This window comes from Aricia agestis, chromosome 7 (assembly GCF_905147365.1).
Source record: "Aricia agestis chromosome 7, ilAriAges1.1, whole genome shotgun sequence".
Classification (NCBI taxonomy): domain Eukaryota; kingdom Metazoa; phylum Arthropoda; class Insecta; order Lepidoptera; family Lycaenidae; genus Aricia; species Aricia agestis.
The window spans coordinates 9,557,385-9,583,322 of NC_056412.1; the positions used below are offsets into that span (position 1 = coordinate 9,557,385).

At 35.9% G+C, this 25,938-nt stretch overlaps 1 protein-coding gene across 1 annotated transcript in view; it reads right to left on the bottom strand.

The window, feature by feature from the left end:
• Positions 1–21,347, bottom strand: part of LOC121729140 (teneurin-a) — a 414,953-nt gene extending 393,606 nt beyond the window's left edge. The window contains exon 1 of the mRNA XM_042117536.1: positions 21,208–21,347. The gene's annotated coding sequence lies outside the window, so the exon portion shown is untranslated. The remainder of the gene's footprint in view (positions 1–21,207) is intronic.
• Positions 21,348–25,938: the final 4,591 nt, after the last annotated feature.

A 25,938-nucleotide genomic window follows, 5' to 3' on the forward strand; every position in this document is an offset into this window, starting at 1 on the left:
AATGACGTAGGTCTGTCAACTGCCTGTGAATCAACTTCTTTGACAGTAAATAAGTTTCTTCGATGGTACTATGACTATACAACTAGTCTAGCACGCGGTATGGTAAAAAAATTGGGTGTGAAACTTTCAAAATTTTGGTTTCGTAATTAAACTTTTGTGCTTTTAGTGATTTTTTTATAGTAAACACTCTGATTTTACATAAAAATTATTTGCACAAAAAACATTATCACGAGCTCTACAAGTATTTGAGCATGTATCTGAATTTGCTCCTCTTAAAATTCGTTGAAAATAGCTGCTCTAAACTGCCGGACCAGGGAATCCCTTGACAGTACGCGTACACTGTACAGCGTAAAATATCCGTACTAGGAATTACGTACAATCTAATACGCTCCAATTTGTAAGGCCCTGTATTCAATCATCACCCTTATCTTCACGCCTTACATCTTACAACCCTTATCCTTACTAATATTATAAAAATGCTAAAGTCGGTCTGTAACCTCACCACACTTAAGCAGTTGAACCGATTTAGATGGGTATGAAGATACTTATAAGTTATACAATCAATAAAACAAATAGTCGTTGGGGTACGAAATTTAATTGGTGTTTTTTTTTTATTTAAATAAGAGTATATTTTATTATATATATGCAAATTTCGCGTCGTGGCTGTTTCACTGTGATCACATATTTCCTAAAAATAGTCTATAACAGCCCTATTTTAGCGCAACGGAGTTGAGGGCGTCGTTAGAAAACGATATTTTTGCCGTGGTGACTATTTTTTTTACCATGGATGGTAAATAAAATAGTCATCTGGTTTCTTATGGAGATTTCTTATTTGGGTAACAGTCATTATATAGGTAGCATAATATGTGAATTATCCAAATTTTAAACCTGGGATTTCTCACGAACGTAAGTGGTACGGAAAAAGTGTTGAAATATGTTTGTAGAGAATTGCATAATCTTTAACATTCTCAAACTTACCGTGTATAACACTAACAGCAGAAACTTAGGATATTTGATGTTAATTTTTTTTTCACGAATAGCACGGACAGGTACTTTTCGTATTTTCTCTGTAAAGATGTATTTAACGCCTCTACCAACTTTTAGCTCTATGCGAATTTTTCCTTGGTTGAAAGCTAATATTCCCTAGACTATACCTACTAGTTTTTTCGTTTCAAATTTCAATCCATTGCAAAATCCATTGTAAAATAGTAGTAGGTATCATCATATTATGTGGGATTATTCTCCTTTACTGGTATCGCTTTTAAGTAGGATTCACTATCCGCTGAAACAAGGACGTCAGCTAAGCTCAGACAATCAAAGCTTATTGTGTGGGTGCTTCCTGCTTTCCCTCATGTTAAGCCCACCTACCAAATACACTGTTTAATCACAGACTACTGTTGACATACTGTTATATCTTACTATGAAATTACCCTGTCGCGTGGCAGCATTAGAAACTTCAGATTAAAATGTTACAACAGTTTCTTTACCAGAGTATAATATTGTTAAAGTATTGTCTTAAGTTTACGTTACAATAAATTAATATTCAAAGTCAACAAAACTCGAAGTCGGTAATCAAATTATTTTTCTTCTATTTCAAAGCAGCCGGAGCAAAATATTTCTCATCGTCCGAAACAATTAATACGGCGCGCATAAAATTCTAATAAAATGGAACTTGTAAATTTTAAATTTGAAAGTGTTTGCAGGAAATAATTAAATTTTAATGCACCTCGTAACAGAAGGTAGCGCGGCCGAGAGCACTTGTAACTGGAGTTACATTATTTACTGTTCCCGGCTCGACCTTTATGTATATTGTGTTATTTAATGACGCGGTACATTGTAACGTATAACGTAAACTCGTCTGCAAATTAGGTATCTAATATCTTTTATACAAAATTACTCAATAGTCTGTCAATACCTTCACAATATGTAGTACGCCTGATGGTAATCAACATTTTTTACGCTATCTCTAATCAAAATAAAATAATTTCAAAACACTGTTTTATATTTAAAATAAAATACGAGCAAAAATTTTCTTAATGAAATAAGTTGGAACTTTTCAGGCGCGCTTTGTGTACATTTGAGTGTGCAAATAACTAGGTATGTCGCGAGAGCAAAAAATGTGAAAAATTCAACTTAAAATAAGTTGAATTTTTATGAAAACTAGAATAAACCTCTGTCGCTTTCATTGTTACGATGAGTTATTGTAGAAATTTCTCCGCGAGCTTGCAGTGATTTCAAACATTCGAATAGTACGTAAGCCTTCAGTCGCAAACTTTGTTTAAATTAAAACATAAACAATGCACAATGCACATTGTATTTATTTCTTTTTTATGAATTTATAAAAACGACAAAGATCAAATATGAATAAAAGTAAGTGCAGGCGTTGCTATAATTTTTTTTTTAAATCTTTATTTAAGGAGTTTTAGTTCTTACAAACTACGCCACTCCGTTAGACCAACTACATAATTAATAGAATATTATATTATACAATTGGACGACGACGTAAACCAGTAATCACAATTTTATACAGTGCTTTAGCTGTGTCACATAGAGGAAATGCCAGAACAATATTACACACACCAAGTTGTTTTAAATCTCCAGTAATTGGTGACATTTCATATCGAATATCTTCGTTCCGAACACACTCCGCCATAATATGTAACACGTCTTCTAAGATGCCACATTCAGAACAAAGCGGTGATGCAACCTTTCTCATCATAAAAGCGAATTTATTAAGCGGAATGTGTCCGGAACGCAGTCTAATAGCTGTACATAAAATGTTCCTCTTTAATTTACAATTAACAAACCATGGTCTCTTCCAGGGTTCATTCTGCATCGTCCTATACCATATACCCTTCTCCACCGATCGCTCATCGAAATGAACTTTCCAAAGATTGTAACAATAATCCCGAATTAGGTAAAAACAATCGGTGAAGAAGGGTAAGGTGTTTTCAGGTATACCCGCACTACAAGCCTGTCTCGCCAATACATCTGCTTCCTCATTTCCGGCCAACCCAACATGCGATGGTATCCATTGGAGAATAATTTGTCTACAATTAGATATGAGTTCATAAATCGATTTAATAATTTCATAGGCTATGGGTGGGCTTACAACACTTGTAGTACAGCAAACCAAAAGTTGCAGAGAACTTTTGGAGTCGGTTAAAATAACAAATTTATCAAAATTAATTGATTTAGCATAAGCTAAAGCCTTAGAAATGGCTATTAACTCGAGATGAGTGATAGAAATATTGTAAGAGATTTTAAACTTAGAATTTCCTCCATTTTGAGGATCAAAAAATGCTGAACCCATAGATGTGCTATTCTCCTTGGATGCATCGGTATAAATTTTGTAATAATTAGCGTATTCATTTGCAATATATAAGGAGCAGGCCTCGTTGAGCTTTGCAATGTCGTAACTTCTCTTTGCTTTAGTAACAATAGGTAATTCATATTTAATTATTCCACTTAAGTCAAACCTGTTAATCCAATAATTTAATGAGAACATGTCCAAATTTTGCCGAGAATCTATATGAATATCTTTAAATTTTGAATACAAAACAGTTAAAATTGGTTTATTTTTACGTCTCCAATATCTGCGTGATGAGAGCGAATTTAATTCCTTCACGACATCGATAGTAACATTGTTAGACAGTGCCATTGCCTTAATCAAAAATTTTCCACCCAAAAAATTTCGTCGTACTTCCAACGGGGCTATACAAAGCTCACTCTCCATCACGTGAATAGGAGTACTCTTAATAAAACCGCCAATTAAACGCATAGATTCATTTTGGACTTTATCTAACATGTATAATCTACCATTGCAAGCATTACCGTATAGAAAGCTGCCATAGTCCAAGCGACTCCTAATAATTGAGATATAAAGATTTCTCAAATGTTTATGATGGACTCCCCATCCCGACCCCGCTAATACTTTTAAGATATTTAAATACTTCCTAACTTTTTCGTGTAATTCTTTAATGTGCTTAGACCACCTAAGAGAGCGGTCTAACCACATACCTAAGTATTTAATATTATCCACAACTTGCAATGGTACACTACCTATTGTAATATGACAGTCAGTAATGTTATTACCCTTTTTAAATATACAAATTTTGCTTTTAGAAGACGATACGCTTAAGCCTAATTGATGGAGTAATGCAACTAATAAATCTAATGAACCCTGGAGAGCGGTACAAGCTTCATCTATGAACTTTTTTAAAATATACAAAGCAAAATCGTCGGCATATTGAGAAAAATATACATTTTTTATGGAATTACAAATTTTATGGGTTCCCATGTTAAATAACTTGGGAGCCAGTGGATCGCCCTGTGCCAGACCTAAGCCAGTATTTCTACATAAATAAGTATGTCCACATTTTATTTTCAAATTTCTTTCACTAAGAATGTTCCAAAGATAGTTACAGATCTTGGCCCCAACACCAATTTGATCTAAAATTAGCAGTAATGATTTAATATCTACATTGTTATACGCATTGTCGATATCGAGGAAGCAGGCCACAGTAGTTAAATTTCTTGTAAAACCAGATTGAATCCTGGAAACCAGTCTTGTCAAACCTTCCAAACTAGATTTAGATTTTCTGAAACCAACCATTTCTGCCGAAAATATACCCTGTTTTTCACAGAACCATTCCAGTCTCTTGTTTAGGATAGAGTGAAATATTTTACAGACGCATGACATCAAGCTAATAGGTCGAAGAGATGAAATAAGTGTAGGGTCACGACCGGGCTTAGGTATCGGTACTACTCGTATGTCCCTCCACTGCACAGGTGTGAAGCCAGTAGACAAGGAAATATTATACAGAGAGAGAAGAATGTTTTTACCAACACTAGGTAAATTTTTGATCATCGAGAATGATATATCATCACACCCCGGAGCAGTGTCACTCGACTTGATACAGCTCTCGAGCTCGTGTAATGTAATCGGGGATTCTAATTTAGAATTGCTTGATTTAAAACTGGGTTTAGAAGGTAAAACATAGGGAGGACATAAATTTAACAGTAACGCTTGGCATTTATTCTCATCTACGTGTGCCACGTGGTTCAAATTGCCCTTAATCCACTTCATCTTATTCCACATATCAGTAGCAGAAGTGACCTCATCTATTCCATCGCAGAATGATTGCCAGTTTTTCTTAGAAGCTCGTTTAATAAGGTTCTGCGACTCTTTGACACATTTGTTTAAAGTAATTAGATTAGAAGGAGTAGGATTTTTCCTAAATTTGGACAAGGCGAGACGTCTTTTGGCCACAGAATGAGATAAGGTTGGGGACCAGTATGGTTTCGATATAAAATGGTTAGTCGGGCTTAGATTATTATTTTTTTTAGGTATAGACTTGTTAGCCGCTTCGTTAATATAATGAATAAAATCGTCGTAAAGTGTTTGTGGGTGACCGAATATAGTAAAATTAGATAGTTTACAATCAAGGAACGATCTGTACGTTTCCCAGTTTGCTAGCTTGAAGTTGCGCTTCTTTTCAAATGTTGGCTCATAATGGGAACCATCAGAAATTCGGACCACAACGTGATCACTGCCCAACATCTCACTTGACGCTCGCCAATTTAAATTACAGGCTATGTCAGAAGAAGCCAAAGATATATCGGGTGAAGTCTGTTGGAGTGAACCAGCTACTAACTTAATCCGTGTGTGACTACCATCATTTAAGGTAATTAGGCTGCTATCAGTTATGGCGTCATATATCTGGGCTCCTCTGGGATCGGTTTTACTCGACCAAGTGAAATGATGGCCATTAAAATCTCCTAAAAATAGTGACTTTCTATGAAATTGCGAAAACAAAATATCCCAATCTTGACGATGCGTAGAAACCCATTGAGGACAATATACAGCAACTACATTCTCAATATTTTTACAATTAAAAATTTTGACATGCAAAATCTGTATGTCCCGATTAGGGTGGTTCGTATGGCAATACTGAGCTTGAATGGACTTATGTGTTATAATGCAAACACCGCCGTACGCATCGCTCCTATCAGCTCTAAATAACCGGTAATTAGTTAATCCAAAATCACTTTCAGGACTCAACCAAGTTTCACTAACTGCGGCGATATGAATCTTATCTTGAAATAACAGATGTTCAAATTCTAAACGCTTAGGTCTAACGCTTTGCGCATTCCACTGCAAAATATTAATTTTATTATAAATATTAGCCATTACTGTTTCTTAAAAATAAATCAGATATGTTTTTAACTATAGAGATATTGCTAATGCTGTGTATTAAAGCCGACACACACCATTCTACAAATAAATTTATTATTGTTTTAATTTTATCAGACCAATTAAATCTTTTAGATAAAATCAACTCCTTAATTTTAGTAATCAGTGATTCGATGGACTCATTATTATTATAATTCAAAGAGGGCTCAGGTTGGTCATTAGTCTCAATACACTCGTTATGTCCAGGCGTGATATCGTTCGAATCGCCGATCGGTTCGGCTGTAATACTTGCAGGTTGACGGCGCGGGACCGAGCGCTGCAGGCGCCGGCGGCGCGGCCGCGGACTGTGTGCGGTGGCGACGACGTCAGCGACTGCAGCTGTCCCTTCGGCCGCTGCGGCGTCAAGATCCGACGATGACATCATATCTTGTTCCTCCGAAGAATTGCGTTGTTTTCTTTTAGAGGGCTGGGCAGCAACTTCCGCATACGTAATGACTTCCGAAGATTCATTTGGTCGTGTCGGAGTGTAAAGAGAAGAATTGGCGATATTATTTTCATATGGAGAGTGGGGTCTGGGTGTGAATGGTGGCACGTACATTGTTAACGCGCGACGATAGGTACAGTTGAAGTCCGCCATTAAACTCCTTATCTTTTTTTCTTTTATGTATACTGGGCAAGTTTTATCTAGTGAGATATGATTTCTTTTACAATTGACACATTTCAAATTAGTAGTCTCACAGTTTTGGTGATTATCACCACATTTTGGGCAAATAACTTTTATTGAAGGGCAAAACCTGGTCGGATGTCCAAAGCGCCAGCATCGGCCGCATTGAGTTACCGGGAAAACAAAAGGTTCGACTTTTGCTCGAACTTCAAAAATTTTAATATAGGCCGGTCGAGAATTCCCTTTAAAACATATGCGCACTGATTCAGACGGTACCCATCCTGATTCAGGATCTGAACCTCGCATTTGAAGTCTCTTAATAGATATTATTTCACAGCTATTTTTGCTTTGTATAGCTTCTAACAACTCTTGATCTGGCAAATCCGATTCAATATCGCGAATGATTCCGTATGACACTCCAACCTCCCATGTTTTATAAACTTTCCATCCTTTGTCCTTCACACACGCGTTAGAAGCCAATTTTTCAGCATATAATTTATCTGTGAATGAAACTATTATTTTAAAGGGGTTGACATACTTTATGTTGGTTATACCGCTAATTTTTTCTGAATTAAAAAGCTTGGCCATCGCAAATTGTTTCGGTAACTTCTCGGAATGCGAAATACAAATATCAATTTTTTCAATTTTTCGTCTTTTTTCTCTTGTGTTTAAACTCCAGTTTCCCTGATCATCATCAAAATTGTGTAAGTCTTCTTCGTTGTTCGTCATCTCGGCTTCAAATTGTGTTAAGTCTTCATTCTCCATCCTGCTTTCATTGATAATATCCTCATTCTCAAGTAAACCTTCACTCATACTTCATGCAGTACAATTCGCAAGCGAGCGGTCGCGCGAGACCGCGCACCGACGCAGTGTAAATAGATAACTAGTAGGCAATTACAGAAAAAAATGTTTTGCACTAAACGCGTCCTATTCACTCGATGAGTGGATTGGCACTCGGCGTTGCTATAATTATAATAATAACTAGCCGTCCCGGTAAACTTCGTGTCACTTTAAAACCTTCCCTGAACTTCTACTAATATTTTAAGACTAAAATTAGCCCAATCCGTTCAGCCGTTTTCGAGTTTTAGCGTTACTAATAGATAAGTAGGGGTATTATCTTCGATTTGGAATGTGTACGTTATGTTGAACGGGCGTAATATTTGTCTTCATTAACAAAAACACGAGTTCTTCAAATACTGTTTGTATTGATACTGCGGCAATATGTTGCTTATTCATTTTAAAAATAGCATCTGAGTAAACAGCAAGTGATTTTGCCACCTCGTGAGCACGTTGGAGCTCAATGAACCGACGTATTTATTTAGCTTCTTCATAAATGCAACTACATGAGCGCTCGCCAAAGTGTGTCAATTTTCGAGATTTTTCGAGCGCTTTAATCTCCTTCTATTTATTTTCAAAGCAATAACGTGTAGCGTCGCAGCGAGTATGCAAACATTGTGCTCATTTTCCTTGTAATATTCAATATTAAAATATACTATATTATGTATTTACTATCACCCGACCTTTACGCGTCGTTTGCAGAGTACACCTACTAGTATTATGACTTGCCTCGGGCAAGAACATTTCCAATTTAAAGTTTTTTTCAGCGGAAGCTAGCAGCTTAAATAATTTTCAACTGTAATTATAATTGGAGTAGCAATAACTAGAGCAACGGGTTATCAGTAAATGGCTTCTCGCAAATATTAATTAAATCAATTTGTGCGGGGTGTTTGATCAATCTCGGTCGGGTAGAGACGGGCCAGCTGACCTCCCCGTCGCACGCACCACTGAGGAGGTCACGGTTCACGTTTTTGTATTCCTCACACACAGTTGCAAGCTGAGTAGACTTTCAAAGGAATATGCAGATTGCACTGTCAACATTTTCACAGCGTTTAAAAGCCTTTCGACAATTTTATTTTTAAATTTAACATCGCAGTTGAAAAGTTTTTTAATTCTTTATATGGAGCTCTTTCATTTTTATCGGCAATGTGCGATCGATAGCAGTCGTACATATAAAAACTGAAAAGAGATTTTGTTTTTCGATAAAAATACATTTCGATAAAAATTATTTATATTTAACAGTGTATTTCTAATAACATATTGTATAATATGTTATATTATGTTGACATTTTATTGAACTTATCACTAAATTTCATATCTACTCAAGCACATTTTCTCTACTACCATGAACAATAACTCCTGAAGATTAATGTGGTATTTTTAGTTTTAATTAAAACAAGATGAAGCGTTCTGCGGCGCGCTGAAGTGTAGTTGACGGCTAACCGCGTGATAAACCTCCTTACAGCGCAGGTAAAATACGACCTCGTTTATCAACTATCCACCCTGCACCTGCAAAATGTATACGTCACTATAAATATAAATTATAGTATAAACTTATAAAATATGTATCTCTCCTCAATTTTTTTAACGATGAGGCCAAAATAATATTATTTTAGCGAAATATGAAATGCGAACTGAAATTGTAACAAAATAACATTATGAACGAGTGTTAAACGAATATTGAACTTGGCTCTTTTTTACATTAATGTTTAGGTGTGATGTTATTGTCTTTTTTAAATTGACGGAAAATCATGTGGTTTTTTCAAATTTTCGGTAACTGTAATTTTTCTATAATGATGATAAACAAGAGATCATGGGTATCGATTGTCGATATTTTAATAATTGGCAATATTCATAAACAATCACGATAATTTTCATCTTGAAATCATAAAAATAGATTCAGAAAAAACAACTCAGAATCAATTAAAACAAATTGAAAACATAGTATAAGATGTAGAGCGGTTCTACTTGTGTTGATACGCTATAAATGTGTACAAAGCAATTACTATAAGCTGAGCAGCAATCCACTTACTAAGTCATAATCCAATTGGCAGTAAAATAGGTATTGGAGTCAAGAACAAGGGCACAGAGTGGACAAACTAATTGTTGTATTCAATTGAATCGAACTACGACGTTAACTTGTCCAGATATTAATATCAACATATAGACAACATATAAAAGAATAAGTTTATTTTATTGATTTAGATCACAGGATATTGTTAATTTATATAGAATGTATGAATTGCTTAAATTCAACTATTATTAATAATATAATGGTTGATATGTAACTAAATTATGTCCGGCTGTAATATCAGATATAATAGGAGCAGAAAAAGAATAATCAAAACTCAAAATATGAACGAAGTATGAAGCCATTTATCTTTTGTATGATTCCATACAAAGGTAAATAAGTGAGTGAAATATTATTCGGAATAAAATTACATTCGAACGTTTTACGTTATTGAAAACGATTGACTAGTGTATAAATACGACATTACAGTTATTGCTTATATTGAACGTTATCGTCCATGTTATCGACCATTTGTGTGGAATGAAAAAGTTAACATTATAAAGTATTAAGTAACCTCTTTTTCTTTTTTAAACAACAATAATATGGCAGCGTGTAGCAAACTTTAAAAAAATTTACTAATAAGATAAGTTATTACAAAAGTAATCGACTAAGAGCTGACGACCGAATTGGTCATGTGGCTTCAGCTGAATTAAAACTCCGTTAGCTACTTCCCTGAACAATCTTTTCTGATAATCTGCGTGCTGTGGGAGGTGGGTGTAGTTGGGTAGGGAAAAATGGAAAAAAATGTAGGTGCAGCGACTTTCATTTTTTTCCAAACAGTTGCTCTGTACTTCCTGTGCACCCAAAAAAGTTTTAAATCGATCGGGTGGTGGGTCGTTATTGCCAGCGCCAATTAAAAGTAGAAAAAAATATTATTATTTTCATGTGGGTTCAGCTGTGGTCTACGAATAATAAAAACTAAGGAATCGTATCTCCCATACTATTACCGTTTTAAATTTGGTTCCTTTTGATCTGTCATGTAACGTCAGCCTAATACCGCTCAAGGTCACCTAAATATTGTATTGAAATGTGTACCTAAGGTTACACTTTTTTGACAAGTATTGTGGAGCATGTTTTTTGACGGAGTTACTTTTCCTTAGTTTTATTCGTAGGCTGTGGTGCTTTTTTTCTGACGCAAGATTAGTTAGTATGTATAAATAGTAATCCCAAAAAAAATTGCCATACAAAAATATCGGTGGGAAGATACCGAAAACAATTGTTGAAATCGGCGAATTTTCGTACAAATTCAACGTCACCCCACTACACCCATACCCACCGCCCACGGCCTGCCAGCACGCAGATTTTCAGAAAAGGTTGTTCAGGAAAATAGCTAACGGAGTTTTAATACAGCTGAAGCCACATGACAGATTTGGTCGCCAGCTCTCCGTCAATAACAATTAATCGAGGTTATAATAATAATATGAGAATTTTATACTAAACTAGCTGTCCCAGCAGACGTTTCTTTGCCATATACAATACTAGATGACGCCCGCAACTGTGTTGCGCCAAAACTCGTTTATCGCGCGGAAACCGTACATTTTTCCGGGACAAAAAGTATCCTATGTCCTTTCCCGGGACTCAAAGTATCTTCATGCCAAATTTCAGCAAAATCGGTTTGGGCTTGAAGAGGTAACAGACAGACAGACAGACAGACACACTTTCACAATTTATAATATTAGTGTGGATTTCACCCATATTATTGAAGTTGTTATAAATTGGTAAATATTATAATCTTATAATTTAATAAGTTTAAGTTAATGAGGCAACTAGCGCCATTTGATTGTCTGTAGTACTGTGTAGAGAAATATATTTTGTATCTGTGCTTGTCACTATGGTCGGATAGTTTTTTTTAATCTGTTCTCTTGCAATTTTGCCTCCCTTGCAAAACGTGTGTCCGGAATAAAGATATTCAAAAATTATAGTAAAAGTTATCTATTATTCATAAAACCATTTCAACAGAAGTGACTAAATAAGTATGTCACCATGGCAACGTCCATCGCTATCCCGTCGCACAAACAATAGTCACCGTCAGTCTCGAGTTGTAATAATTTACTATTATTTATTCAACAAATACACTTATCAACATAATAAGTACCCTATAGCCGATTCTCAAACCCACTGAATAGGCATATAAAATTTGGTTAAAATCAGTAAAGCCGTTTTGGAGGAGTACGTGGCCTAACATTGTGACACGAGAATTTTATATATAAGATGTAATGAAGTGATTCAGTACCTAACGACGAGGCAAATAATACAATAAGCTGCATATTGCATAATCTTGTGATTGTGCTCATGAAAGCATGCAGTTATGCAACACTGGATCGCATTACTTATCCTTAAGTAGGTATTTTATCACGGCATAAGAAGTAGGTAACATACGCGCAAGAATGTACTATGAAAACTTTATTTATTCTATAGCGCGCTTATTAAAACTTACATTTTCTATAGATCTAGTACAATATTATACGTGTCACTTCACTTTAGTGCCTGCAATGACATGAAATAAGTTCTGCAAGGAAGACATTATAACTTAAAACTTTGTTTTATTATAGCTATATTTCTCTTCCAATAAAGAATGAAATAACAACCTTTTTTGTATGACTGTAATTAGGCAGTCCATTCTTTAAATAGTTTACAAATTTTTTTCATGTTTTAATACAAACCAATTTATTTTATGAAAGTATTGATGAAAATGAAATGATAAACGATTACTAAAATTTTTCAATTACTAAATTGTCGCCCAGCTTAAATCTTTTATCTGGAAATAGATTTAACCTATCAATCCCCAAGCGGCAGCCGGCTGCCGCATAGCAATTGAAAATCTATTGTCTCTGTGATACCCACGATGGAGGTGTTAATATAAACATTGTTCACTCTGCAGCGGGGCTAAAATGGTCGCTTTGAAGAATCATGATATGAATCATAATATGATTAATTTTTCAAAAATCGCAAAATGTAACTCTGCTTGCAATTCATTCCTGTATTTTTGTACTGATTTGACATTTGTCAGTTTGACAGTTTTGACAATTCATTTGCTGAATTGATTGACAGGATGTGACCATTTTAGCCCCGCAGGTCTCTAGCTCTTGGTCTACATCACGTAACATTTCGAAGACCGAGGGTTCCACGACCCACGTGTGGTTACGACTCGTTAGCGCACAAAAGAAGGTAGCTTTAAAGCTTTTTAAAAGCAAAGTTAAATTATAGCCTTAAATGTTTCACCTTGTTTTAAAAATCTTTTTACTAAATCTTGAAGTCAATTTTGCAATTCCACGTTTTTTTTATTTAATCATTACTAGCTGTTTGACCGAGCTTTGCTCGGTATCCGATGAAAATGACATTTTCTAGAAATGATTCCTAGCTAGCTCGATTTGTCGCCCCCGAAACCCCCTATATACTAAATTTCATGAAAATCGTTGGAGCCGATTCCGAGATTCCAAAAAAAAAAAATATATATATATTTTTTTTTGAATTGATTACATGTTGGATTTTAAACTCGAATAACTTTTGAAGGAGTGAACTTACAGAAAAAACATAAGAGACAATTTATTTAGAGCGTTCAATTTTCTTCAAAAATATGTATCGCTCATCCCGACATGTTAATTCAAAAATGAGTTGTAAAATTCCAAATTAAAAAAAAAACCCATGTTATTTAAACGTAAAATAGAAATTCATGATGAGCGACCTTTCAAAATTGATATTAAGAGCTCCCGTTTTCACAGGCTTCTTTTTTCTATATATATATATATATATATATATATATATATATATATATATATATATATATATATATATATATATATATATATATATATATATATATATATATATATATATATAATTTTTTTTCCAAAACAGTCATTAATTTGTATTTTTCTTTGTTATTTTTTCTTTGGAGTCGTTCATATCTCACAATGGAAAATTTAAATATCGCTTTATTTACGAATATGAGCTCTACGAGTGGCACGAGTGCTGCAGGAACAGCTCGAAGAATTAACAATGTGTATGGCGCTGGTGTCGCAAAACAAAACACGGTACGGTTTTGGTTCTTGAAATTTCGACCTTCAGAACAAGCCCCGTGGACAACTCGAGACCAAAATGAATAATGAAGAATTAAAGGCTATTGTGGAAGCGGATCCATCGCAAACCACTTCAGAGTTAGCAGCAGGCTTCGCTGTTAGTGATAAAACTGCTTTAATCCATTTGAAGCAAATTGGGAAGATAAAAAAACTTGAAAGGTACCTCATGAATTGAGTGAAGCAAACCAGAAAACACGAGTCTACTGCTGCGTTACATTGCTCAACCAACACAATAATGAAGGGATTTTAAATCGGATCATTACTTGTGATGAAAAATCGTTTACGATAATCGGAAACGTTCGTCGCATTGGCTGTCCCCTGGAGAATCAGCTAAATCCTGCCCTAAGCGAAAATTTACTCAGAAAAAGGTACTTGTGAGTGTTTGGTGGACTAGTGCCGGTGTTGTTCACTACAGCTTTCTAAAATCTGGCCAAACGGTAACGGTAGATATCTATTGTCAGCAACTGTAAACCATGATGGAAGAACTAGCTGCTAAACAACCAAGGCTGGTCAATCGCTCTAGGCCACAGCTGCTTCAGAATCAGGACAACGCTAGACCACACACTGCACAACAGACGGCCGCAAAACTGGAGGAGCTGCAATTGGAATGTCTGCGACATCCACCGTACTCCCCGGACCTTGCTCCAACAGATTACCATTTTTTTCGGAATTTGGATAACTTCCTCTTCTTTGTCCACCCCATGTTCCCAGTTCATCTGGGGTCGGGTCTCCCTGTACGTTTGCGCCAGAATTTTCTGTTCTGGGTTGTCTCAGTAGTTAGGCTTTCCTGGTCCATCTCTCTCTTGATGTTGTTCCACCAGGTTGCGGGTGGTCTTCCTGGTCTCTTGTACACGTTTGGTATATTGAGGACTTTCTTTACGGTGTAGGCATCGTCTCTTCTTTGTATGTGACCGTACCATCTCAGTCTGGACTCTTTGACTTTTTCCACAACAGAAGCTACCCCGAACGAGCCCCTTATGTACTCATTGCGGACTTTATCTATGCGGGTTACACCAGCCGCCCATCTGAGCATCTTCATCTCATTCACGTGCAGTTGTTGTTCGTGAGCTTTTTTCATAGTCCAACATTCCGCACCGTAGGTAAGAGTGGGCCTTACCACGGACTTATAAACTTTACCCTTGATTTTGATGGGCATTCTAGGGTCACATAGAACACCAGTCAAAGACCTCCACTTGAGCCATGCTGAATTTATACGGTGTTGGACATCTTTGTCTGCGTTTGCATCTGATGTTAGGATGGATCCAAGATACTTAAAGCTCTCTACCTTCGGGAGTGCTATGCCGTCTATGAACACATTATTGCCTGCATTTTCCGTTCCTTCGTAATTACATTCCATGTATTCTGTCTTGCTGCGGCTGATGCGTAGTCCATATTTCTCTATTCTATCTACCCAAAGATTAAACGTTTCTTGTAGGTCAGTGACGGTTTTGCTTATGAGTGCTATGTCATCCGCATAGAGCATGCACCATGGTGTAGGTTGCTGTATGTCACGTGTTATGTAATCCATGCATAGGTTAAATAGAAGTGGGCTTAAGGCTGAGCCTTGGTGTACACCTACGTTCACCTGAAATGAACCACTAAGACCAGCAGGGCTTTTAACGGTGGTTGTAGTACCAGTGTAGTGTGATTTGGATAACTTCCTACAAGGAAAAAAAATCAACTCTGATGTGGCAGTTCAAACCGCATTCAAAGAATTTATTGACTCTCATCCCTCCGTTTTTTTCAGTAAAGGGATCAACAAACTACCCTTAAGATGACAAAAATGCATCGATGGCAATGGTACATACTTTGATTAATTAAATATATTATATAAAAAAATCTACTATAAATTCCTCCTATACAAAACGCCAATTTCATATTATGTAAGGACCTAATATAATATCTAAGACAGTAATTATTATGATACGCGTGGCTTTGAGCAGATGTTGAAATGAATATCAGGATTCATATCCGACCTTCGAATTATCGTATTTGGTTTGTACCGTGGGGCGAAATGAAGTGTTTCTCGAAGGCCATGGATTTAATATTCTTCCCCGCTTTAAGGATAAAAAACTTAAAGAGTGTTTTAAACTCGTCAAAAATATTTCAGTTCTGTGGATACGACTGTATAAAAATATTTTAGCAGTTTAAAATATTCTCCTGCGGTTGTGCTCATATTTTGTCCGAGTGTAAGTTCCTGGAATACCAAGAAGCACCACATTTAAAAAAGCAAAGTACATTTGAACACATTCCTCGCACTCGCTGCTAAGTCGAACCCGAGGTATGCGACGACGGGCAGGGCGTGTGGTGACGACCTTGGTCCCGATTCTCATACCTCGAAAGGCTCGAATATCGCTTTCATATCAAATATAACCTATCGTTTTGTAAAGTATGTATAATGAAATGCTTTACGCATCCCCGGCAAATTGGGGATATCGGTCGGGCTATGTGGGACTGGACCATGGTGCTCCACTCATCGGTAAAGGCAGAGTTGCGGGTACGATAGAACCTACCACAAGAGCGCATACAGCTAATGCTGCGTTTACAAATTCGAACAAATTGAAACCGGAAGAAAAGGCGAGAACATATTATTTTAAAGAATTTTATATTGGACTCAGAGTTGGCAAGTTTGAATATAGTTTTGATTTATATCTAATAAGTTTTCAAGAATTCGAAAGCGGCGAAAATTCACAACCAGCAGCGGAACTTGTAAACTTTTTTCAAAACTGATCGTATATCCTGTATTACATTATGTCGAGATTTTCATACAAGTTATTACTAAACCAAGTTAGAATTTTTACGTCGGACGGTTTCAAACTTTCTTACCAATTGCAGAACCTTATGAATGTTTCATTATATTTTGATTCTTCAGATATTTTTTACTTCTTTTTACCGTAACTAGTAAGTGTCCATTTACGTACCTACTATCGACAGAATATTTCTCAAAATAAAGTTAATTAATTAATTTTATTATTATTATTCTATACTAGATGACGCCCGCAACTCTGTTGCGCCAAAATTCGTTTATCGCGCGGGAACCGTACATTTTGTCCGGGTAAAGTATCCTACGTCCTTTCCCGGGTCTCAAAGTATCTCCATGCCAAATTTCAGCAAAATCGGTTCAGCGGTTTGAGCGCTATTTGATGAGGTAACAGACAGACAGACAGACACACTTTCGCATTTATAATATTAGTATGGATATTTTTTATAAGATACTACTAAAGGTAGCGTAGGTTTCGGAAACATTAATCATATTAATAGTCTACGAATATATAGATAGAAATAAGAAATAATAAATAGTGCTATTTTCTTGACCTTTGGGCCACAACAATTTTTTAAAATAAAACTTAGTTTGAGCTTCTATTTACGTTCTAACTGCTGCACTCAGAGATAAACATTAATTAGTTAACTGTAATTAAATGAAGATTTTGACATATATGTCCTTCGATGCGACCTTTTACCCGTCAAAGTCTTCGTTAAATTGAAGTTTAATCATGATTAAATATCTCTGAGTGCGATAGTATGAGATTTTCAAACTTCTTCAGTTAATTTGATTAGTGGAAAGAGCTATAATTTACATTATTTCAAAGTTTGACCATTAAGTATTCAAAGAAATATTATGTGTATTTTGGAATTAACTATTTTTGATAAAGTTCGTAGAAAAAATATTCTAAGCTACTCTCATATTCCTACGTGATGTTGCCCGCCTATTTTTTAACTGTGTTGGAGTTAGTGTAGGTATTAAAACAAGTAGATTCAAATAACTAGTTCCGTTATTTCCCTTTAGGTGCGCCAGTTTTAAGAGATTATGGCGCCCTTTCTACGTATAACTTTCTAATATAAATACTAATAATAATAATAAATAATTTTCTTTCTACGTATAAAAATTCTTATATTATTACTGATGAGTAATTTAATAACATTTTCTGAAATTTTAAAGCTAAATTGCAATAGTAAAATCTTAGGATGAACTTTATCTTAATTAAAAATTGTTGTTCCGTTGATTATGTCAGCATGGATTAGCTCTTTACGAGGATTAATTTCACGGCTTAATATCCTGACGGCTAATATCATGGACGGCAACTTTATGCTCGCTTCAAACTGTGATAGTTAAGCTTTATTGTCACTGGTTGAACAGCGTGGAAAAAGAATTAAAAATTATCTTTATATGATACTGATTTAAAAAGTTGTTTTAAGCTTTTTCCCAGCTTATAAGGTGTTAAATGTGACTTTATTCTATACTAGTTGATGTTCGCAACTCCGTTGTGCCAAAACTCGTTTATCACGCGGGAACCGTACATTTATCTGCGGTAAATAAGTATCCTATGTCCTGTCCCGAGACCCAAAGTATCTCCATTCCAAATTTTATCTCAATCGGTGCATCGATTTGGACGTGAAGAGGTAACAGACACACAGACAGACAGACACACCTTCACATATTTAATAAAATATTTATATGGATGAATAGTTAATTATGTTCCCACCCCGCTACGTGGGGTGTATTATTGCTAATGTATTTGCTTGTCATCTTTGATTAAGAAATTAAAAACAACCCCCGATTCGAAACTCGAATACTCTGTGATGCATTGAACCGATCCAATCACTGGAAGTCGATTACAACTTTTCATGGAGCAGATAAACCCAAATTTTCCAGCACAGTAAAATAATGATAAACTATTGCTAAGAACACTCTTGATTATATTTTTTTTTTTATGAAATAAGGGGGCAAACGAGCAAACGGGTCACCTGATGGAAAGCAACTTCCGTCGCCCATGGACACTCGCAGCATCAGAAGAGCTGCAGGTGCGTTGCCGGCCTTTTAAGAGGGAATAGGGTAATAGGGGAGGGTAGGAAAGGGAAGGGAATAGGGGAGGGTAGGGAAGGGAATAGGGTGGAGGGGGATTGGGCCTCCGGTAAACTCACTCACTCGGCGAAACACAGCGCAAGCGCTGTTTCACACCAGTTTTCTGTGAGAACGTGGTATTTCTCCGGTCGAGCTGGCCCATTCGTGCCGAAGCATGGCTCTCCCACGTTAAAATATTATTATGTCATCATTCAAACAAAAAAAAAACTAGATTAAACAAACAAGAGACATACATGATATACAGACAGACAGACATGTCGAGCTGATAATACCCCTCTTTTTGGTCGGGAGTTAAAAATAACACAAAGTAACGATGCCCACGTCTGTCAAGATCAGACAATAGCCAATAGGGGTGAAGAAAATAAAAAAATAAAAACTTTTTAAATCCGGTCGCTTTAATCGGATCGGATGTAAAAATTAAAAACGTTTGAAACACGATTGTAATCACCTGATTAATGTTTTCAGTTTTAGTGATAATGGGTGATGCATATTGCTGAAGTCCGAATGGATAGCGGCGTTGAATGATGGGTACCTAGTGCATAAACAAAACTCTTCCATCATTTCCAGACCAGTCAGAATCGACATGTCCATTGATTTGTCATCAACGTGTGGAAATATGAGTAGCAGCCACAAAAGAATAATATATTTGAACTGAGTGAGGTGGTATGTCCGGTAAGACCGAAGCCCACAAAACTTCTCTAAACCTCATACCCGTAGTTTGTGAAAGAGTTCTCGTGCGGGGAACCATGGACAGGAGGTACCTTTTACCTTGGAAATTTAACCTTTGAAGAGCTGTATGAATCACATTAGCTATGTCCACACTGTGCTTTTTTTTTGTTCATCAAGGGCATGCGTTATAGCGCAGTCTACAGCGCACGTGAGGCATGCCCATGACGCATACGCTCTGAATGCTCTGACCGTATCCAAAACTATGTCTTTGTTCTTTTTTTCTGTAATTTTTAATGGCCAAATAAGCCGCACATGTTCCACCCAGTAAAATGTTCCCATCGCACATGTTACAATAAGCTGACAGACACTGTAACTGAACAAAAATGACAATGTTGACGTTCCATTCGTTGAGGCATTCAATTATATATATTGAATGCGCCAAACGAAAGTTAAATGAAAGAAGATGAAGAAAATTGAATATGAAAGTGCATTGTGTGGACCATAGTATATAAATAAGTCTGTGGTGTGGACATAGCTATTAACCAACGAACTTGACATGTACTTGACATATAGCAAGATGGTTTAATTATTTATAGTCATAATTTATGTAACAGTACTAGAACTCTAATAGACTTATTACTTAGTTAACAAATTAATTATTCCTAACCATCTAAGAACCACTTAGAATCCTTTGTTCAAATTTTAAAATATAAATGCACGCTTCCTTCAATGTTTTTTTTTCGGAATGAACATTACCGTCCAATGGCAAATCGAAAATGGAATTCCATTTGTAAGTGACAGGTTTTACGTTTCTTCCGAAGCATTTTTCAACGGGGTTAAAATTTGTAATATGTGGCTTGTGAATAACACGTTTATCTATTCGTAAAGGCGAGCAATAAACACGGAGACAACCTAGCTCGGAGCTCCGTTCGGTTGAGATAGGTTTAAAATAAAATTCGAATCCCAATCATTTATCGGGTGACAGCTCAGTCGAACAACTCTTTCGTCTTTTGCATTTGTGTTTATCTGAACCCGTTTCACCAGTCAAAGGGTATTCGACAACATTTTAAACTTCAAAAATTATTTTTATCAGATACGATTCTTTTTTTTCTTTTTCAGGGTCAATTCACATCGAACCTAACAAAACGAGACACTTGGACCTGTTTGTGTAGTGAATAAAACTCAAATTCGAATAGCAAATAAGAGCAACATCTTATAACCTCAACTCGCGTAACGTCTCGGGGTTATACTGAATAGCGCGGTGCTATTAAGGTGCGTGCCGCTGCTTAAAAAAAGCATTGGCACGTCGCACGTCGTTCGAATGGAGCTTTACAACCATAATATTAAAATAGCTAGTAATAATATAATCAATCCAGCTCCTCGGCTGGCCCGTGATATTATACTACTACAGGATACTACCCGCTACTACTCGTACTATTAGTTGTAGTCAGTTGTAGAAGTTGGTAGAGCCCGGGGCTCGCCCGCGGCGTACGGACCTCGCGCGAGTGCCAAGCACTGAGTTCAACATAATACGAAGTTCTGATCAAAAACTTGGTCCCAATTCACTCAAAGAAGTTTTGTCGTGTTATTTATTTATTTTCACAATGATTCCGTTTCATAAAATTTGCGAAGAATAATACCTGAAATAAAGTTTGTCAGAATTTTCACACTTGCTGCCCTGGTCTTCTCTTGCTGAGCTTCCTGTGCGGCTCCTTAGTACAACAAGAACCAAACTTACCTTTCTTATATCTTCACTCTTTCCGTCCCTTTATAAGTAACTTAAAAGTTAAATTATATTCAATAACAAAAAACAAAACTTTTACTTACGAAGTGATGCACGCTCAAATTCCGCTATCAGTGGGGCATTCCTTGTAAACAACAGTACATTAACTCACGATATAGTTTACGGAGCACTTAATTAGATTACCGCAGAGGTGAGAACCGACAGAAGCGCACGACCGCGCGCGGCGGCGGATCGGCCAGTACTGAAGACCCGCGGAGCCTCCCGCCGCCCCTAAAGCCTGCGAGCTAGGTCCTTCCGTCTCACCGATAAGGTACAGCTTTCCTCTCCGAAAGCGCTGACTGTTCTACGGTAAGTACCGAGTTATTAACATAAACTAAATGAAGATGCAAGTGGCTAAATCTGACTAGGAAATTTTGCGACCGCTCTTTTGCACGCTCTGACTTAAAAAGAGATTACAATTTCAGCGTTAACTATGTAAACTTAATATAAAACTAAATATTTCTCGTCATCTGCAGATTAGGAGTGAGAGTTCTGTGCAAATGACTGGCAAGGTGGTATTATTTCAAGTTGTTGGCACGTGTGACGTGAATAATTTAATTGTTGTCGCTAATTGAGCGGGCCATCGCCGCGCGGCCGCCGCCCGACTCCCTAATGGACGGCCTTTGATATTTAATACCGTTTGTAACTAAAACATACCGTGTATAATAATTAACGTTCCATTACAAAACAAGAAGTCATGTTCAAAACGTTAGTGATAGATATAAGTCACTTTTTTGGCTCTGTTTGAATAGCAATAATTATTATGACGTACATTAAACACATTAACGTGAAAAGTGAATAGTAAAAAAAAAGCGTATTTAATATCAGACATTGAATCGTTAGAAACCACACAAGCTCCTCATATCCACGATCGTGTGCTTTCGTAGCGCTACACTATAAGGTCGTCCGCTACGACGTAGACCCGCTACGACGTAGACCCGCTACGAGTTTATTAAATCAACTTTGTAGCTCGCTTTTTCTGTGTAACGTGAACTCAAACAACTGCCTTCAGACGCCTATCTGTCTAAACACACTAGACCGAAAATACGCGGCCGAAGTTCGGCATGATTACGCTTGGAATGCGATACGCATACAATATAACGCGACGTAATTTCGGCATGGTGTGTCATCATCAATTTATAAATGCAGGCGTAATCCGCGTTTTTTCGGCCTAGTGTGTTTGTACACTTAAACTAAAGACGTAGATATAGAAATAACAAATAATCGTCGACTTCAATAAAATACGATCAAATCCTGCATTTACTAATTATATTATCTCGAACAAAGTGTTGTAAAAATAGAAAAATAATATGTTTTAGCAATATAATTGGCTTCTTTATCTGAATAAACTCAACAAATTCTTTGTTGGTTTAAGTATTATGCGCAAAAAGTATAATTGTTCGCTAAGAATCTCAATAGATCTATCATTCAATGGTGTTTTTTAAATTAAACTTTACAATAATATCACAAGAGGAATATAAACATATTCCTCGCTGATTCTGTAAAGCGTTAAGTATAGACGGATACTATTGGCGCGTAAAGATTACGTTTGGACAGATATTATATAATATAGGCCGTTTAGGCTGCTTTAGGTCGCTATAGGCCGCTGTAGGCGGCTATATGCCACCGTAGGCCGCTGTCACACGCACGCGACACAATACGCAATAAATATTTCACTTACAAATATTTGTTGGTATAATAACAAAGCGTACACACGACTACGGACGCGCAAATTAAATTTATATCAGAATAACCAGAATCACAATTTAGTATCTTATTTATATTTTATATTTAAAATATTATTATTCTTGTCTCGTTACAAGCATATTTAATTGAAGTTACATAGAAGCTATGTTACATAATTACCTAGAATTCTATACAAAATATAACGTTTCATACATACTCTGAATACGCGTACAATCGCGTATGGGACTCAGATTGTACGCGTATTCAGAGATGAAGAAGAAATGCGTCTTTAGTTGTTCTTACCGTCTGTTTCCGAATACTGGAATTACGTTGTAAGACCATCGCAGTCAAAACGCAGGGTATCGTTAAACCGACAGAGATATAGTTACGATGTTTCTTTTGACTCGAGTAGTTAACTTATGGTAGATATCACCTATATTCATCTTATAATATATAAAATTCTCGTCGTCTCGTCTCGTCACGATGTTAGATAGCGTACTCCTCTGAAACGGCTTTACTGATTTTTACCAAATTTTACATGCATATTCAGTGGGTCTGAAAATCGGCTACTGGGTACTTTCTATATTGATAAGTGCATTTGTTGAATAAATAATAGTAAATTATTACAACTCGAGACTGACGGCGACTATTGTTTGTGCGACGGGATAGCGATGGACGTTGCCATGGTGACATACTTATATAGTCACTTCAATAAAATAAGACGGGCGAAATACTTTATATAGCAAAGAAACGTTTGCCGGGACAGCCAGTATTTCTCTAAAATATTAGTTCATGACTGCGATATCTGACACTATGAATTTTAAAAAATATATTTTTTGGTTATTATTCATTCTTAATTATTTTAAAAAATATGTAATCACTTTCACCAGGTGGTTACAATTTATGTAATGGGCCCCTTTAATAATTTATTTAGATTAAATATTTTAAAATATTTTCTAGAAATTAATAATTATCTAAATATAATAATTATTTTATTACAATGCTTCTGTTCCTCAGATATAAATGTCCAATTCAATCAACGTTCAATTAGTTTGGAGCGTCATTATATTATTCACTGGGCACTAATATTAACAGGATCATTAATAAATCATAATTCACATAAAATATATTATGTTGCAAGGCAAACACGAAGTTAATCTCATCAAAAATATTGTCATTAGCGCTCACATTTCAATGAACTAGATTCATTTGAAATGAAAACTCGTACAGCGACGAACCTTTTCACTGAAATTAACAAATGAAATTTCCCTCTTCAACATTTTTACATCCATTTTAGTTACTAATCATGATTTAATCTCGTAATTGACTTTGTCCCACGTGAAATTAGCTGAATTTTGCTTTTTGTTTGCTTCAATATTGCGATTGAAAGAACAGACAATCAGACTTGCTTGTATCGGAGTAGACAAGAGTACCTATAGGTATTTATTAGCATGATGGTATTGTCCTAATAACTACATATTACATACAATAAATTGAATACAAAAATATGAAAATATGCAAGATGTATTAATTCAAAGAAAATAAAAGTTAATAATCGATTTTTCTGCAATTCTATACGGTATTGGTTTATATTTTCCTATTAACAGGCCTGGGCCTGTAGACAAGTAGCAAAGCGCTAACGCTAACGCTAACGCTAGCGCTGCAAAATGTATGCGATTTGACATAAGTCATCGCTTCGCTAGCGAATACTAATGTCAAACCGCATACATTTTGTAGCGCTAGCGTTAGCGTTTTGCCACTTGTCTACGGGGGCTGTCCAGCACAAATTACCTCAACCACAGAGGCCCCAAACTTTGGGGTTGAGGTATGTGTAATTTGTATTTCGTTGCTGTGCTATTGTCGAAAGAAAACTGCAAACGGACTGTTTACCTTATCAACAAGGTATCGCCATTCGCCAATCAACCTACATTTCACTTCAAAATAATTCCACATTTTTTTTTCTTGTTTTTTGCTTATATCGCATAACTTATGATACATAATATACGGAATAGATTAATAACAAATATAATTCTTTTTTTTTCATTCAATATATTATTTCACTTTATGTTAACTACAGTTATAATAATTTTGTGCTAGTTTTCCTAATTAATTTGTAGTTATGCTCTGTACCCTAAATCTGCAATTTTATTACAATAATATTTATACGTCAAACAAACGGTAAACTAGACCAGTCACAACGTTAGTTTTTATTTTATGAGAATTAAAGCTGTTGTAATGTTGGATAGCAGAATTAGAGTAAGTACCGTCCTTATTCAATTTCAGCCAAATTCCAATCGTTAACTATTAGACAATAGGTCATTATCGTGCTGAATTGTCACTCATTTACTGTGCGATGTATAATAAAATATAATATAATCACGTCACAATAATTTACGGTGCGACGTACAGAATACATAATTATATAAGAACATAATTTATATAATTTAGTCTTAGACATTTTGTATAGAAGCTTAGATTAATTTGGTTCTTAATAAAATAAAACCATAGACAATATATTTATAGGAGTTTTTAAGAATGGGAACTTCAAACTTCCGGTTCTGTCGGAGCCTTGTTAAACAGGAGTACGAAGCTTTAAAGCGACACGTCTGCCTCTACATCATGATTCATGGCACTGCAATAACAATCACACGCCTCAGTCAAGGTTGAAGTTAATCGTGGATTAAATAAAATATTAGCGCTACCTATTTTGTCATCATACGAAAGAAAATGATATTTTGACAAACTTACCGTCGCAAATTAGGTAAAGCAATTTGTAGTTTTTAGGGTTATTTACTAAGAAATCCCTATCTGTCCATCTGTCTGTCTCCAGGCTGTATCTCAAAAACGGTAATAGCTAGAGAGTTGGAATTTTTACAGATGTGTCACGTGTATAATATCTATTGCCGCTATAACAACAAATATACTTACTAAAAACAAAATAATGCCTCCCTTAAACATTAGTTATAATTAAGGGAGACTCCCATACAACAGACTTAACAAATATGATTATTTTAGGGTTGGTTATTACTGACTTGAGGCTAATATCGGTCCTGTCGGGTTGTCGGGTAGCAACGCAACCGCGGTTCGGG